Genomic DNA, 12,031 nt, shown 5'->3' on the forward strand with positions numbered 1-12,031 from the left:
CAGTGGTTGAGAATCTGCCTGCCAATGCAGGGGACACGGGTTCGAGCCCTGGTCTGGGAAGATCCCACATGCCGCGGAGCAACTAGGTCCGTGAGCCACAATTACTGAGCCTGCGCGTCTGGAGCCTGTGCTCCGCCACAAGAGAGGCCGTGACAGTGAGAGGCCCGCGCACCGCGATGAAGAGTGGCCCCCACTTGCCACAACTAGAGAAAGCCCTCGCACAGAAACAAAGACCCAACACAGCCATAAATGGATACATAAATAAATAAATAAAATTTAAAAAAAAAAAAAAGGGCAGAGAAGGCTTCCAAGGGGCTTGGCTAGGCTGGGTAAGGAGGAGGAGGCACCGGCCCAGAGGGGTAAGAGGCCCAGCAGAGGGAAGAGCTAGAGGCTTGACCTCACACTGGTGTCCAAGAAAACAGTGCCATAGTGAGCCTGGGGGGAGGGGTGGGTAGAAAGGCAGATGAGGGTCAGTTGTCAGCGGCCTGTGGCTTGGGGCTTGGCCTTCATATTATAGGCATTGAGGGGTCACTGAAGGGTTTGAAGTAAGGAGGGATATGCCCAGATTTGAGTTTTGGAGAAACATTTTGGCTGCAGCGTGGGGAATGAATGGGGGGGGGGGGGGGTGTGGGCAGAGAGGCAGGGAGGTCAGATGAGAAGCTATTGCAGTGGTTCAGATGGTGGAGGCCCAAACAGAGGCCTGGGGTGAGGGTGGGGAAGAAGACTCCACACAGGCAGGCTCGGGCCAGGGCAAAGTTTCAATGCCAACTGCCACCAACTGTCCCTCTTACCTAAAGGACTATTTCCTTCAGCGCCGACAGGACCCTGTTGGCCCCCCAAGAGCAGTATGGTTGGGACAGCAACAGGATGGAACCTGAGGCTGGAGAGGGGCCTTGGGGAGGCCTGCCCAAGGTTGGGCCAACTCCAAAGCTAGGCTGGAGGGCTGAGACCTTGAACCTGTCTCCAAGAACCCCATTCACAGAATTGCATACTCACACCATACACTACACAGCCCCCCACACCCAGGCACACCCCTTTCACCCAATCCAGCAGAAGGCACATACAACAAACACTCATAACTATACCCTGAGCAAACCATAATTCAAAAAGAGTCATGTACCAAAATGTTCATTGCAGCTCTATTTACAATAGCCAGGACATGGAAGCAACCCAAGTGTCCATCAACAGATGAATGGATAAAGAAGATGTGGCACGTACATACAATGGAATATTATTCAGCCATAAAAAGAAACAAAACTGAGTTATTTGTAGTGAGGTGGATGGACCTAGAGTCTGTCATACAGAGTGAAGTAAGTCAGAAAGAGAAAAACAAATACCGTATGCTAACACATATATAGGGAATCTAAGAAAAAAAAAAGGTCATGAAGAACCTAGGGGCAAGATGGGAATAAAGACACAGACCTACTAGAGAATGGACTTGAGGATGTGACGAGGGGGAAGGGTAAGCTGTGACAAAGTGAGAGAGTGGCATGGACATATATACACTACCAAACGTAAAATAGATAGCTAGTGGGAAGCAGCCGCATAGCACAGGGAGATCAGCTCTGTGGTTTGTGACCACCTAGAGGAGTGGGTTAGGGAGGGTGGGAGGGAGACGCAAGAGGGAGGAGATATGGGGACATATGTATATGTATAACTGATTCACTTTGTTATAAAGCAGAAACTAACACACCTTTGTAAAGCAATTATACTCCAATAAAGATGTTTAAAAAAAACCACTCATAACGCCTGCCTCACCCTCACCATCCCTCCTCCCACACGTGACCACTACCCACACAAACCCATTCTTCACTACATGCAGACATCATATGTTCAGTTCATTACACACCCCACGCAGACCCACACATCACACACCAGCCACACAAAACACAGTGGACACTTCATGCGTACAAACATCAGATAGACCACTAACACACACACATCCAGTCCACACCGCCCACCCAGAGCTGAGTGAGGCCAAGGCGGCGCTGAAGTCCCATCCAACCTCGACCCCCAAAGCTGTGCGTCCACAGGACTGAGGCAGCCTGAACGAGGCACCCTTTTCTAACTCACTACAAGGCAGTATTTATTCAGGTTAAACATGGCCTTGCAGAGCTGGCTGAAATTCTCAAACCAAATAATGCCTGATAGAGTCCCGTCTATGGGAACAAACTTCGTAACCACATCTATGTAAGTAATCTCCATCCTCAGAGTGAGAGATAATGCACCTCTGATTATAAATGACAGAAAAACTCTGATATCAAAAGCAACTCTAAATATATTAAGATGTCTGCGATGCTCGGTGCAGGCGATAAATCTCGTTTTTACTATAAGCAGATCACCGTTTTTACTAACAGAATATCACTTTTACCCCCTCCACTAAATAAATGTTGAACAAATACATAAAGAATATTGATATAAAGTGTGTCAATTTAATCAGCAGCCTGGGAGCCCTCGGGGCCCCATCTGGCCCTGAGTAGCTCCTTCCCACTTACGGCCTTTCCAAGATGCTGGCAGGGAGGGGCGGTGGGCCTGGCACATGCCGCGTGGGCTCTGAGCAACTTCTCCCAGTGAGACTGGCTGCCCACCTGGAGGCCGACTAAAGACACTGCCTGGAGGGGCTGTGGGTTTTCTAAACCCACACTTGACTCTGTCCACACAGAACTCGCCTGTGTGTGGTCTTTGGGGAGGCTGCACGATCAGATGGGAAGGAGAGAGAGAAAGAGGAAAAATACCTTCAAAAGCAGAGCTTCAAATCCATCATCGGTTCCCAAGGACCCAAGACCATGAGCCAGCCCTGAGACAGCCTCACATGAGACACCGGGACGCAGAGACAAATGTGTATGTGCAAAGACACGCGTGTACTCAGAGAAACACCTGCAGGCACAGAGAAAGCTCACAGAGACGGGCAGAGAGCCACACTCGTGTGCACTGACACATACATGTAGCACAAAGGCAAGAGCATGCATGTCCATGCAGGCAGAACAGGCCCAGAGGTACCTGCACCTGCCCAGAGGAGAGACATCTCCACACATGCAGGTACCCAGCACCTTCACACAGAATATGCCTGCCCACACCCAGGGATGCTCATACATGTTCGTGGACACACACGCTACAGCCCGCTCTGAATGCCTCACCCTGGGGCAGGTGGGAACAGGTACCTCTTGTAGTGCGCCCTGCTCACCACCTTCTCGCAGCCTCGAGATGGCAGGAGCCAACTCCTGTGACATCGTGGTCACGCAATGTAAATGATGCAGATCTACCCCCAGGAGGGCAAAGAGGGCCCTGACATTTGTCCATTCACTCTCAAATCCCTGCAACCAGGTAGTTCAGTGTGCATTAGGACCATCAGGGGAGATTTTTTTATTGCTGGCCCTGGGCCCTGCCCCCGGAGACTCTGACTCAGTTGATCTGGGGAGGGCACCAGGCAATGGGTATGTTTTTAACACTGCCCAGGTGATTCTAGTGTGCTTCCAGGGTTGAAATTACTGGAGCATCTGATCCGGACTCTGGGGTCCTACCGGCATTCTCGTCATCCGGCAGGACTGTCCTGAGGGTATGAAGGTGTCCCTACCCCTGCCCTTCAGCTCACCTAGGAAGGCCTTGATACACTGCGTCTAACCCCCCCCCCCCAGAGACCCTTTCCAAAGTGCCAGTGGTGCAGAGCTGAGCCGTGGTGGCCAGACGCACTCATCCACGCACTGCGGCTGCCCCCTGCTGGACAGAGCCGGCCGAGCCCAGCTGTCTCTGTGACCTGCTTCTCCCCACCAGGGCTGATCCAGGCTGAGATATGGGGGCAGCCAGGAGCTCACAGTCCTGAAAAGAAGTCCCCAGATCCTCAGCTCTGCACCCTCCTGCTAAGGCCAAGCCCCCTCTCTGGTCCCAGCCGTCTTGGGCCTGGATGATCACAGAGGTCCTATCCTAGGTTCATCCACTAGTGGTAGCCAGAAATGCCCATGACCTGGGCCAGCCAGGGTAGCTGGGGCTACAGAAATGAATGAGAAAGGGGACCAAGTGAGTAGGCGTCCCATTCAGCCTCCAATCATTGACCCAGCCACCTCCTTCAAGCTGACTGTGTCTTTGTCTACTCCACATACACCCCTCACCAGTTCTCCCACTGCCTTTAGGATAAAGCCCAGGCTCCTGAACACAGTTGACCCGGCCCCTCACAGCCTGCTCCTGATGCCCAGTCTCCCTAGAAAGACTTCCACCCTAGGGCCACCTGGAAAACTCTTCCTCACACTTCCATGTAATGCTTCTGCCACCTCCTCCAGGAAGCCTTCCCTGACCTCCTCGCTCCACCGCTCTCCACTCCCATTAGATGCTTCCTCCTCTTTTTTCTGAACATTATATTACTTGCCTTTTGTAATAATCTGTTTACATGTCTGCCTCCCCCTACCAGACTGGGGATCCCCAAGGGCAGGGACCAGGGGCTTGGAGTCAATAAAAATCTGTAGAATGAATGAAGCTTTCTCCAACCTGCCCAGTCCATAGGGAGCTCTCCCTAGTCTAGCTCCACCACACAGATGGACTGAGCCCCTCACTCAGGGGCACAATCCCTAGGACAAGGAAGAAAAGAAAAATAACACAAACACAAACAAAATACTAAGTGCCAGACGTATATTCAGTTCCAAGTGCTTACAGATATTAATTCATTTAACCCTCACAACATCATCCCCATTTTATAGATGGGAAAACTAAGATACAGAGCGGTTAAGCAACTTGCCCAAACAAACAGCTGGGCTGTCCGGAGCCGGGATTTCCAGAAGCCACACTGTTCACCACACTCCCTCTCAAGGGAAGAGAATGTAGGTGGAGAAGTTGTGTCCACTCTGGCCTAGGCCTGCCCCCTGGGCCTCCTGTGAGATGCTGGGGGAAGGGGTCTTCCCAGAAGAGGCCAGGCCCAGATTCCCTCTCCAGCCAGCAGTTCTAGGGCTGCGGCTTCTTTCACTTTCTTCTTAATTTTTCTGACAAGCACAGATGTCATTGCAGCTGACAACCAGCCTGTTGATGTGAGCGGGAAGGCAGACCCAGCCTCTCATTTGTCTGGTAAGAAAATGAAACTGGACAAGAAGGAAACTGAGCTTTGGGACACCTGAGGCTCAGGCGTGGTGGCAGGAACGGGAGGGCCCCCAACAGGTGGGGAAGGGGTACAGGGATGAGATGGGAGTTCTGAGATGCCCGCAGACCCTCGGGGCCAGCCCCTGCTTTGAATTGTTCCTCCCTTCCTCCCTCCTTTCCTCCTGTCCTTCCATCCAGACTTGGTGAACAACTACCATGCGCTGGGCCTCTGCTGGCTCCTGGGACACAAGGACCAAGAGATCACTATCGTTCTCAAGAGGAACCGGCAGGGACAGACCACCAAGTCCTGTCATGGGAAGTGCTTTGATGAGGCAGGGCTCTGAGGCCCAGCTGCCGGGGTTCCTATCAGCCTCCCACTTCCCAACAGTGTGAATTGCACAGGGCCCTTTAAGTCCACATCTGTAAAATGGGATGCTAACGGCACGAGCTTCGTTGGGTGCCACAAGGATTAAACAAGTTCACACATGCAACTCATCTTGAACAGTGCCTAGCCCCCAGCAAGCCCTTCTCTCCGACACACCTAGTACCCCTCGCCAGACCCCAGGAGCCTCTATGCCCCTCTGTTGTTCCTCACACCCCTCACAATCCAGAAGTGCCCCCCAGAACCCAAACCACTATCCCTCCTGTTACAAGGCCCTTTTTACCATCCACAGCAGATATTTGCATGCACCACGCATTATGTGCTCCCCTGTGAGCTCACAGCTTCTCTGCCTAAGCCCACCAGAGGAGGGTCCTGGTGATTCTGAGACCCTGGTCTTGGAAGAGGGTGAGAGTTCTGCTTGGGCTGAAACGGCTCCCTGCCCCAAACCAGGTATGTCCACCTCACCAGTGGCTCAGGCCTGGGGTGGTGAGTGGCACCCCTGGCTGCAGAAAGCTGGCTTCTCATGTGGACAGTTCTTCCTGACAGCTGGCCTCAGGCTCTCTAGCTGCAGTGCCAAGGGTCATGTTCTGGCAGAAGGGCTGCTGGGGAGATCTGCAGAAGACATTCTCCCTGACTCAGCCCCAGCCCTGCAGCCCAGGGTCCCAGGGAGCAAAGTAACAAGTCCGAGGATTTGGGGCACATCTCTGGCCTTAGCAGGTCCCTCAAAGGTGCAACACATCGGTGAATCTGGTGTAGTGAGTGTGTCTGGTGTTGGTCTTTGTCAGAGTGTTTCTGCGTGTGCATGACTCTGTGTGTGTGTGTGTGTGTGTGTGTGTGTGGATCTGTACATATCTGGGGGGCGGGGGGCAGTAACTGTGTGTTTGTATCTCTGTGCTGTGTATCGGAGCTCGCGTGTCTGTGCAAAACTGCCTCCAGGTACCTGCGTGAGTTCGTCTATGTGTCCCTGGACATTGTCCTGGGCTAATCCCTTTGTTATTGTCACCAACACCAGCACTGCTCTCATCCACTGATGCTCTGTGCTCTGTGCTTTACCGACATGTTTTTATTTATTCCTCATAGAAAAAGCTTCCTGACTCCCACCCTTTCCCAAGTCACATGCATAGGGGTCCCAAAGGCTAGGTCAAGCACAAATTCCATGGTGTGATCTTTGAGGTCCCTCACAATCTAACCCAAAGCGATTTCTCTAGCTGTATCTCCCGCCCTCCCCTCTTCTCAGCCTGGAACCCTCCCTCCCCTCACATCCAGGAAACCACTACTCACCTTGCAAGACCCAGAAAACATGGCTTCCTCTTGGAAGTCCTTCCTGATGGCCCTGCCACCTCCTCCAGGAAGCCTTCCCTGACTTTCCAAGAATTGGCACCTTTAGCCTGAGTGCCGTTCCTCTGATTCCCCCCTGGATGGTCATTACTTCTTACACGTCCAACTCTCCATCTGACCGGGAGCCTGATTCCCCACTGAATCTCCAGCCTGGCACAGAGTAGGTAGCTCAGGAAATGTTGGCAGAGCGTGTGATGCTTGGCTGGCTAGGGGTAAGGGAAGCAGGCTGGTGGCCCAGCTTCCACTCCCTGAGGCTTAGCCAGCTTCGCTCAAGGATGCAGCTCTGCTCTCTCCCCTGAGAGGAGAGGATCTGTGAGGGTCAAGGTGTTTGGTCCAAAGCAGGCTGTGTGAAGCTGCCCATCTGGGCACGCCATAGGAAAGAGCCCAGAGCAGCACAGACCTCTGCTTGTGATCCGACTCTCCTCTGCCTTCCCCAGAACAGCTGCGCCCCCCAGACCCAAGGCCAATCCCTGAGACCAGCTGAGGCCACCGTCCACCCCACCCCCAACCCAGCAGTCAATGCATCAGAATCAAAGAGGCCTCCCTCCCAAGGGGGTGGTGCAGAGGGAGGAGGAGTGAAGGGAGGTGGGCCAAAGAGGGAATAAAAGGCCAAAGGCGTAGGAGGGAAGGGAGGGAAAGAGGGGAGGGAAGAGGAAGCGGGGCTGACCATTTGCTTCTCTTTGTCTTTGCAGGCTGATGCTTCCCCCTCATTGACAATTGCACGGCCCCCAGCCCCTCCTAATTACCATGATTAGCACTGAGCAAGCTGCCATATTTTATGACTCTCCAAAACAAAAAAATAATTAAAGCAATTACTGTCATTAACATGCTGCCCTCTTCACCACCTTCTCTGAGAGTGGGCAGGAACAGGCCCCAGGGAGACAGGATTGGGTGCCTTCCCCTCCCCATTTTGCACCCCACCACCACCACCACCTGCCCCCTCCAGAAGCACCAGCCTAGACAGCTCCAGCTGCCAGCAAGGCTGGGAGGCCTCAAGGAAGGGCCTCAGTGGAACCCCCGCAGACTCCCTGCACGTCTGGAAAAGCCAGAGCCTGGCCTCTGGGAAACCACAGAGAGGGTGTCACCCGGGCCAGGAGCCCACCAGGCCCAGTCACCCCAAGACCTGGCCTTGTCCCTCTGCAACTCCTCAGTGCCAGGCCCCCCAGGCCCACAGGCAGGACTCACCCAAGCCCTGTTCTCTCTGGCTCCCCAATCTCCCATCACAGCCCAGCCCAATGCTCCACCACTCCCCAGCTGAGTGACCTGGTCATCCAAACCTCGGAGGCTTCTATTTCCTTGTCTGTAAAATGGGCTGTCTTAGTCAGCTTGGGCTGCTATAACAAAATACCACAGACTAGGTGAATTAAACAACAGACATTTATTTCTCACAGTCCTGGAGAGTCCTGCAAGTCCAAGATCAAGGTGCCGACAGATTCAGTTCCCTGTGAGAGCCCTCTTCCTGGCTTGCGGCCGCCTTCTCACTGTGTGCTCACATGGCTTTCCTTGGTTTGTGATCAAGGGGTTGGAGGGAAAGAGAAAGGACGCAAACTCTCTTATGTCTCTTCTTGTAAGGGCACAAATCCTATCATGGGGGCCCCACCCTTATGTCCTCACCTAAACCTAATTACCTCCCAAAGGCCCCATTCCAAATACCACCACATTGGGGTTTAGAGCTGCAACATATGAATTTGGGGTGGGGAAGACACAATTCATAGCATGAGCTTTGAAATGTCTGTGGAACAATCCCTTCCTCGTGAATGCCTTTGAAGACTGAGTGAAACAATCAACAGGAAGCACCTTGAGCCAAGCCCAGCACATAGTAGGTCCTCAATCACCAGTGGTTGTCTTCAGTGCTGCCCTGAAGCAGAGGATGACTGGGGTAGAGCAGGAGGATTTGCTGAGGAGGCTGAGGAGAGGGCCAGGCTCCAGGCTGTGATGATTTTGTAAAACATGATGCCTGTGACCTGGGATCATTGTCATGGCCTCCTAACTGGTCTGCGTGCTTCTGTCCCTGCCCCTTACCCTTCAATTCATTCTCAACACATAAGCCACAGTGAAACTTTTAAAACGTTGAGTCAGAGAGCACAGAGGAGTGAAAATGCTCTGTGTGATCCTATAAGGATGGATACACGTCATTATACATTTGTCCAAACCCACAGAATATGCAACATCAAGAGTGAACCCGGATTTCCCTGGTGGCGCAGTGGTTAAGAATCTGCCAGCCAATGCAGGGGACCTGGGTTCAATCCCTGGTCCAGGAAGATCTCCATGCCGCGGAGCAACTAAGCCCGTGTGCCACAACATATAAAACTGCACTCTGGAGCCCTCGAGACACAACTACTGAGCCCACATGCCACAACTACTGAAGCCCACACACCTAGAGCCCGTGCTCCACAATAAAAGAAGCCACCGCAATGTGAAGCCCACGCACTGCAACAGAGTAGTCCCTGCTCACTGCAAGTAGAGAAAAGCTCGCACGCAGCAACAAAGACCCAACGCAGCCAAAAATAAATAAATAATTTTTTTTAAAAAAGAGTGAACCTTAATGTAAACTATGGTCTCTGAGTGATAATGGCATGTCACTGTAGGCTCATCGATTATAACGAATGTCCCACTCTGTTGGGGGATGTTGATAATGGGGGACGCTTGCCTGTGTGGGGGCCAGAAATATATGAGAAATCTCTGTACCTTCCTCTCAATTTTGCTGTGAACCTAAAACTGCTCCAAAAAATAAAGTCTTTAAATTGCAAAAGTAATAAATACTTAAGTTAAAAAAAAAAACAAGTCAGATCAAGTCACTTCTCTGCTCAGAATCCTGCAGTGCATCCCCATCTCACTCAGGGTAAAAACCAAAGTCCTTATGATGGTCCCTAAGGCTTTGCTCTCCTGCTCCCATCCCGCTCACTCACTCTGACTTCAAACATATCCTAAATACTCCTGCCATAGGACTGGCCCATCTACCTGGAACTCTTCCTCCAGGGACAGCTCACCTCCTTCAAGACTTGATTCAAGGTCTTCCCAGTGATGCAGCTCTCACTCAACTCCCCACCACACACTCCCAATCCCCTTATCCTGTTTTATTCTTTCATCTTCCCATTGTGCTTAACACCTTTTAACATGCTTTGTAATTTACTGTTTACTGTGGTCCTTGTTTATTGTCTAGCCCACAGAAGGGCAGGGATCATTGTCTATTTTGTTCTGATGTTTTCCCAGGACCTAGCTCAATGCCTGGCACATAGTAGGCACTCAGTAAATATTTGTCCAATTTAATAGAGGAACTGTAATCTTAGCCAAGGCCTGTTGTTTCCTTTGGTAGATCTAGTGGCGCCCATGGAGGGATCTGAAACAACAGAGACATCAGCGTAGCAACAGGCGAACGATGTCCTTCAGACTGTGCAGGACAAGTCTTCAACAGCGACACCATGTGGCAGGAACAAGCAACAGGAGCAAGGGCCCTTCTTGTTTCTTCTAGGAATGGTCCTGGAAGCAGAAATGACCTCATTTTGACTGCATCAGCCACAGAGATTCCTGGGCAATTGAAACTCAGGGAGAGAATCTCAATCAGACTTTCTTCTAATATCCAGTGACACTCAGCAATTATTTAAAAACTAAAAGTTTTCATTTCACATCTATTAGGATGGCTATTATTTAAATCAACAACAAAATAAGTGTCGGCAAGCAGGTGGAGAAATTGAAACCCTTGTGCATTGCTGGTGGAAAGGTAAAATGGTGCAGCTACTGTGGAAAACAGTGCAGTGGTTCCTCAAAAAATTAAGCATAGAATTATGATATGATCCAGCAATCCCTTCTCTAGGAATGTACCCCCAAAGAATTGAAAGCAGGGATTTAAACAGATATTTGTGCACCCACGTGCACAGCAGCATTATTCACAATAGCCAAAAGGTAGAAATAACCCAAGTGTCCACTGATGGATGAAAGAATAAGCAAAATATAGTATATACATGCAATGAAATATTAATAAGCCTTAAAAAGGAATGAAGGGCGCAGAGCGGTTTGGTCGTTAGCCGGAGGAGCTTCTTCCATTAGCTCGGCAACTGCAGCTCTTTACTGGGCAGCAGGAGCGGCGCGGCGGTCCGAGAAGCGGTGTAAGACTTCGGCATTGGGTGAAAGAAAATGGCCTGAATCAAGCAGACTGCTAGTAAGTCCACCGATGGCAAAGCGCCCCGCAAACGGCTGGCCACTAAAGCGGCCGGGAAAGCGCCCCCTCTACCGGCGGGATGAGAAAACCTCATCGCTACAGGGCCGGGACCCTTGCTCTTGGAGAAATCCGTCGTTACCAGAAATCCACTGAGCTTCTGATCCGGAAGCTGCCGTTCCAGAGGTTGGTGAGGAAGATCGCCCAGGATTTCAAAACCGACTTGAGGTTTCAGAGTGCCGCCATTGGTGCGCTTCAGGAGGCTAGTGAAGCGTACCTGGTGGGTTTTATTTGAAGATACTAATCTGTGTGCCATCCACGCTGTGAGTCACCATCACGCCCAAAGACATCCAGTTGGCTCGCCGGCTACGGGGAGAGAGAGCTTAAGTGAAGGAAGTTTTTATGGTGTTTTGTAGTAAATTCTGTAAAATACTTCGGTTTACTTGGTGACTTCTTCTGTAAGAAATTGTTTATAATATGCTGCATTTGTACTTAAGTCATTCCATCTTTCACTCAGGATGAATGCGAAAAGTGACTGTTCACAGACCCCAGTGACATGAGCACTGTCGCTCAGGAGTGACAAGTTGCTAATATGCAGAAGGGATGGGTGATATTTCTTGCTTCTCATGATGCATGTTTCTGTATGTTAATGACTTGGTGGGTAGCTGTTAAGGTACTAGAATTGATAAATGTGTACAGGGTCCTTTTGCAGTAAACTGGTTATGACTTGACCCAAGTGTTTAACAATTGGGGCTGTTAAGTCTGACCATACATCACTGTGATAGAATGTGGGCTTTTTCAAGGGTGAAGATACAAGTCTTAACCACAGTGTAACTTACAGTTTCCTTAAAAAAAAAAAAAAAAGTAAACCTGCAGCTATAGAATACACTATGTGCATTTATAATAGCTATTTTATATATTGTAGTGTCAACATTTTTTAATTAAATGTTTTACATTCACATGTGGTGGGGAGTCTTGTCATTAAGGTGTGTGTGATATGGAGTCCGGTTGGTTTTCTCCTAATTAGACTGCACTTGTTTTTCATATGTAGTAAAATGCTTTGCACGTTATACCTTGCATAAGTCCTCATTCTA

The 12,031-nt window shown here is 50.7% G+C and overlaps 1 pseudogene; it reads left to right on the forward strand.

The window, feature by feature from the left end:
* The first annotated feature begins 10,915 nt into the window (after positions 1-10,915).
* Positions 10,916-11,324, forward strand: LOC103001303 (histone H3.3A-like; annotated as a pseudogene).
* The last annotated feature ends 707 nt before the right edge of the window (positions 11,325-12,031 follow it).

The sequence above is a fragment of the Balaenoptera acutorostrata genome, chromosome 1 (genome assembly GCF_949987535.1).
Source record: "Balaenoptera acutorostrata chromosome 1, mBalAcu1.1, whole genome shotgun sequence".
Classification (NCBI taxonomy): domain Eukaryota; kingdom Metazoa; phylum Chordata; class Mammalia; order Artiodactyla; family Balaenopteridae; genus Balaenoptera; species Balaenoptera acutorostrata.